General features: G+C 49.6%; 1 protein-coding gene across 6 annotated transcripts in view; it reads left to right on the top strand.

The window, feature by feature from the left end:
* The window catches only part of LOC123521755 (zinc finger protein 883-like), a 56,201-nt gene that overhangs the window by 32,225 nt on the left and 18,532 nt on the right, over positions 1-5,444 (top strand). The window contains exon 1 of one of the 6 annotated variants that reach the window (XM_045290808.1): positions 2,627-2,654. The exons of 4 other annotated variants lie outside the window; for them this stretch is intronic. The gene's annotated coding sequence lies outside the window, so the exon portion shown is untranslated. Of the gene's footprint in view, positions 1-2,626; positions 2,659-5,444 lie in introns of those variants that run through there. One more of the 6 variants, XM_045290807.1, reaches the window with a different exon arrangement.

The following is a 5,444-nucleotide window of genomic DNA, read 5'->3' as shown; positions in this document are numbered from 1 at the left end:
GCCAGGGCCATCTCCACAGCCTTCATCATGGATAAAATGGGCTCCCCGAGTAGCCTCCTAAATGTTCTTTGCCCATTCTGTGACATGTGAAACCGGGTAGGAAAATCTAGGCCCTATTCCACCCCTGCAAACACATCCCTCTGCGGCTGTCTAATGTTCAAGGAGTAGATCCTGGGGTGGTGTGGGAAACAAAGATTCCTCCCCAGTTGTCTCCCAAAAATATATGCCAAACTTAGCTGCTACACTTGGAGGTCAACAGAAGTAGGTCAGGGGTTATTCTCCCTAAGGGTTATCAGCCATCCAGAGCAAGCAGACACCACTGTTTTTCCCACAATAAGTAGTGCCTACTCCCTTCTGATATGGATAGTAGTAAATTGTTCCCTGAAGGTGAGCCCAGGGAGGTCAAGCCCACTCAAGGGTGAGTAAGGTTAGGCTGCCATCATGAATCTAGGGTCCGCCCTTCTTGTCACATGTATACTTCTAGTTCCACCCCTTCCTATCATGTGTATACCCCTAGCCTATCCCCCTCCTGTTACACTTATGCCCATTGTTTTTCCCCCTTCTATTGCCTGTATTGCCGATTGTACAACCCCTTCCTGTGATGTATGTCTTTACCTGTAATTAGGAGGCATGCACATGCCAAAAGAGATATAAGCCTTGATTAGCAATAAATCACTCTCTGGCTGTCTCCAGCCCACCAGTCGCCCATCTCCACGTGGACCACCAAGAGGGGCTGCGGTGAGCATGCTACTATGAAATGTGTCTGACTCCATGATTTCAATCTCTCTCTCCTTATTCTCTATGACTGTACCATAATCTTTACTTATTATCATTGTACAATTGCGCCTACTGAACCCATGATGATTTGCTAGGAGTGGGCTACCCTGACAGGTGTTTGGTGTTTGCTTTACATTTTGATAAGCCCTAGGTGTTTTCCTTCATTGGGGTTTTTAATGATCAAATTATTATAAAAACATAAAGTGCCAAATAAGGCACCTGGGGTGGAGATGGGCGAGTAGCATCACTGTCAACCTCCCAGCCTGCCTGTCCCTTCTAGAAGCCACCCTGGCACTCTGGTAGGCATTGGCCCCTCCCCTCACTCCAGCATAGCACAGACAACAAGCTAAAGCCATTTGGGGGTGTCGAAGGACATGTACTGAGGAACAGGAACTATACTGGGTGGGAGAAGGTGGTTAGCATGTAGGGAATGTGCTGCCATGACAACAGGGAAAGACTTGAGAAACACAGACTGGTGACATGCACACATGACTGGGGGACGGTAAAATGAAGCCCGGGCACCCCACAGACCTCACCCATGGTGGCACCGACTGTGGGCTCACAGGTCCTCTGAAAGTCAGTGCCTGATTAATGGCATTGAACCCCCCTCTTGTGCAGGGGCTTCTGCCTCCTTGATGGGTCCATTTGTTTTTGTTCCCACTCTGGTCCTCGGGAGTGCTGTGGTGACAGCAGACTGAGCAGCACCTTTCACTCCTGTGCTCAAGCTAACAGGGTAACCTGCAGTTGGATGAATGGCCCCCAACTGGATGCTGATATTTCTGCCTTTCGTTCCTTTCTTCACTTAACTTTGAACATAAAACTCCTGTTGAAGTTTAGTTGGCCGGCATAATTGTCTACACCTCAGGACCTCGTGTGTATTTGACGGGGCCAGGGCTCTGGGCAGAGGCTGAAGCAGGCTTTCCTTTCTTTATAAGGCCGTGTTGCCCTGTGTGTTTTTGATTTGGGCAAATTCTTTGGAAAAAGAACTCATTTTTTTTTCGGATGGGGCTCGCAGAAGGAGCATTTCCCTTCTCTGTGAGGAGCTGTGGGGGTACTCGATGCCCTGACCTCTCTTGGGCATGTTCATGCATCGCACTGGCTGGGGAGGAGCCCAATCCTGCCAGTCCTTCCAGGTGCTCTTTTGACTTGGGCCTCCTCCCAAAATCTTGTGTTCTAACAATGGGTGCAGAACTCTCCTTATGTCTCATCCATGGGCCCTCAAGTTTTTGGATCTTGTGATCCTGCAGCCTTAGGCTGTGGTTCTAACCCCCAAGGTCAGCAGTTCCAAACCACTAGTGACTGTTATTGAGAAAGTCTGAGCTGTGGACTCCCTAAAGAGTTACAGTCTTTGGAAACTCACCAGGGCAGTTTTACATATTTCCATAGCGTTGCTCTGAGTTGGCATCAATTCGATGGCAGTGAGTTTCTTTCTTTCTTCTTTTTGGTAGAACTTGACAGAAAATACACTCCACTCGGTTCCTATTTCAGGCCTCCCCAGATCTGTTGGAACTTTGTGGGAACGCTCTCTGATTCCCCCGTTCGCCTCACTCCTGAGAGCTGTTGTCTGTAGCCCTTGACCGTGTGCTCTCTAAACTGTCAAGTCTTAATTTCTGCTGTCACGTGTTTAAGTGGATCTTCATAACCAGGTGGGGCTCAGGGCGATCAGGACCTGTACCTCTCCAGACACTGCATGCAGCTCTGCACAGCAAGACGCCGCCCTTCTCCTGGCCCCGCCCCCAGGGCACTCCCAGTCCCACCCACTACGTTTTGGCCCCGCCCCTCCCGACGGAGAGCCTCGTCCCACTTGGATGATGCAACTTCCTGCCGAACGCCTCTTTCCGGAAGCGCACGCTCACAGCGAAGGGGCCGTCCGGAAGGTAGGTGAGTGTTTGCACGTGGCGTGCGCTGCAGGCCCTGCCAGGTACCCACAGCCGTCTCCGGGGTCCCCTCGAGCGTTCAGACGCCCTTACCCCGTCCGCCCGCTTTTACTGGGTCCTCGTGGCCCCTGTAAGCTTTCCGGGTACATCCACTCCTGGCTTCGCTCTCGAACTTCGGGCTCAGGAAACTCCCCAGCCCCGCTTTTCCTGTCCGGAGTCCTCGCGGACCCTTGCTCCCACCTCGGAATGTCCCAGCGCGGGGTGCGTTCTGACCTTTGGTCTCATCCTTCGGTTTGGAGGCGCGACCCTGAGAGGACCCGACCCCCGGGCTGCTCCTTCCTCGTGTACCCAAACGAGATTAATCACACGCCATTTCAGAGAAGAGCCTTTATTAACGGCTGGTTCGGGAGGGGCTAGAGCGTGGAGAAGTCTTGCGCCCAGGACAGAGAAAGTATAATATTGTTAAGAGTTGGAAGTAGAGGGCATCTGAAGGGGAGGGACACTCAAGCAGCTACATTCTTATCAGACTGGCAGGTTATGGGGGTGCTAGGGGGAACAACACTGCTGCAGGTAATAATTCAAGGTCTAACAGGATACTTTACATTTCTCGCTAATGGGGCAGGCAGTGTCTGGAGAGTGTAGATCTGTTAGGACAGCAGGGAGGGGAAGGCAGAACTGCTGCTCGTGGTTGGTTGAAGGCAGTTTCAAACAAATGGAAGCTCCTCACATTATTACGTTACTGCCAGCCATGCAGTCATCACCCTTGGTCTTGCCCACTATGATCCTGACTGTGAGTCCTTTCCTGAATGATCTCTGCCCATCAGAACTGAGCTTGTGCGCTACTTGAGGGGGCAAAAGCCCCCAATCTCAAATATAACGTAAGGAGGACTTGTGTTAAGTCTTAAAAGAGACAAAGACACAGAGACATTGTTAAGCTACCGGAGTGGGTAATACCTCACTTTGCTTCCCATGCTGAAAGAATTCACACCAAAGCACGTTTGTAATCCTAGTGAGTTTTTATGAAGGACAGGAAAAGTTCCAGGGTTTACTCTCAAAAGGATACACTCTTTCTGGAAAAAGTGACAGGCTGCACAGAAACTGCGCTGGGGTCTGGGGTTCACCACTGGGCATGGAAAACCATGTGGAAAAGAACACCCGAAGGTGTGGAACTGGGGAATCCCGGGGGACTGAGAGGTCAGAGAGCAAGAGCCTAAGAGCCCAGGCACATGTGGGCCCCCAGCAGGCCCTGAAGGTGCATGCCTAGGGCAGCATTTGTGCCCCCCACCCGCCAACCTGCCACAGGACCAGAGCAAGAGAGAGAGAGAGTCAGCTTTCCCAAAGCCTGCTTGTAACACCTGGCTGGGGAAGTGTGGTTGCAGGTATTGGTTGACCCCATTGGCTTGAGTTTGGCCCACCTGTGATGTACTAAAGGTGGGTGTGTCCAAGGTATTTGTTTGGGTTTAAGGGGCTTGTTTCTGTGCCTGCTCAGTGTAGGGTCTTCCCCTGGGTGTCCAATTGGTATGCATGATTTCTTTTTATGGGGACCTTTGCAGGTATGGGAGGGACAACCTGCCAGTCCCTTAGCTAGCTAGCTACCTAACAATGTCAGATGGATGAGGGAGGCCGTTAGCACAAGTCAAAATAGCTTTTGGGTATTTAATTCCGGAATCTTGTTAAATAAGGCTTGGAACAAAGGAAACTCAAATTCCTGATTGGCGGTAGATCAATATATCACCGTTACTCCTGGAACTACATGAAGCAGGAACAGGACCATGATTGGGGCAGTACATTGTTAGAAGATCTTATAAGATTGGCCCAGGGCTTTCTGACCATGGCATTGAGAACACAACTAAAAGGGCTGCGGACTGTGACCCCCATCCTGGGCTGGCTGGAGGGAGGTGGAGGTAATGCCTTTTCCAAAGCCCTCTTCCACCTGGCAAGGTTGCTTACACCCTTGGTTAATGATGAGAATTCAAGAATGCTTCTCTGTGTGGGGTCCTGCCAAGGGGTGCAGGCTGTCACGGGTCTGAATCAGTTCACTCACTTCCATCAGTTATTCCCAATCGTAGCAGCCTTCCATAGCCCTTGGCAAATCGGGACGCTCGGAAATTAAGTTGTAATGTAGCTGCCGAGATTTGTTTCCCAATTTCTGCTGATACTGGACCTTTTCCCTAGGGATGTGCAGGATCCCACTTGGAGATATTTCTATGAATAAACCTCACCGCAGATACTGCTTTTCTTATCAACCCAGTTTCCTTGAATATTGTGCACCCCGCAACCACCCCTGGTGGCTGTTTGAACAGTGCAGGCCCAGATTAGAGGTCCACTGAAGACTCAGAATTCCCTTTTCCTTTTTAATCTTCTTAATTACAGAATCCAGCAGTTCTTTTATTTATCTCCAGGTCCCTTTTTTTTCTGTATGGATGTGAGAAAGGTGAGCTTTTCTTCCCAGGTAAAATTTGCACTCATGAAAGTCCACAGGGGACAGATCCACTCTACCCTGTAAGGTCACTGAGTTCAAATCGACTCAATGGTTGGGTTGTGATTTTGTGCATTGATATAATTTAGTGACACACGTCCTTGTGGTCAGGACATAGTTTAGTCTTGAGGGGTTTCATTCTTCGTGTGACAAGGAATTTAAATTGTTCATTTTTCAGTTATCACTGTGGATACAGAAAACTTCCTTGGAACCAGATTATAAGTCTATGAATTGTTTTTTTTGCCTTGTGATTTATTCCTTTTATTAGCTGTGATTCTTGTTCACTTTTGTTTGATTTCACTGTGTCAAAA

Source organism: Echinops telfairi, unplaced genomic scaffold (assembly GCF_000313985.2).
Source record: "Echinops telfairi isolate 266 unplaced genomic scaffold, ASM31398v2 ScPeMD7_56;HRSCAF=191, whole genome shotgun sequence".
Classification (NCBI taxonomy): domain Eukaryota; kingdom Metazoa; phylum Chordata; class Mammalia; order Afrosoricida; family Tenrecidae; genus Echinops; species Echinops telfairi.
Note: the sequence above shows the minus strand (reverse complement) of the source record. Positions and strands in the feature narration are given on the sequence as shown.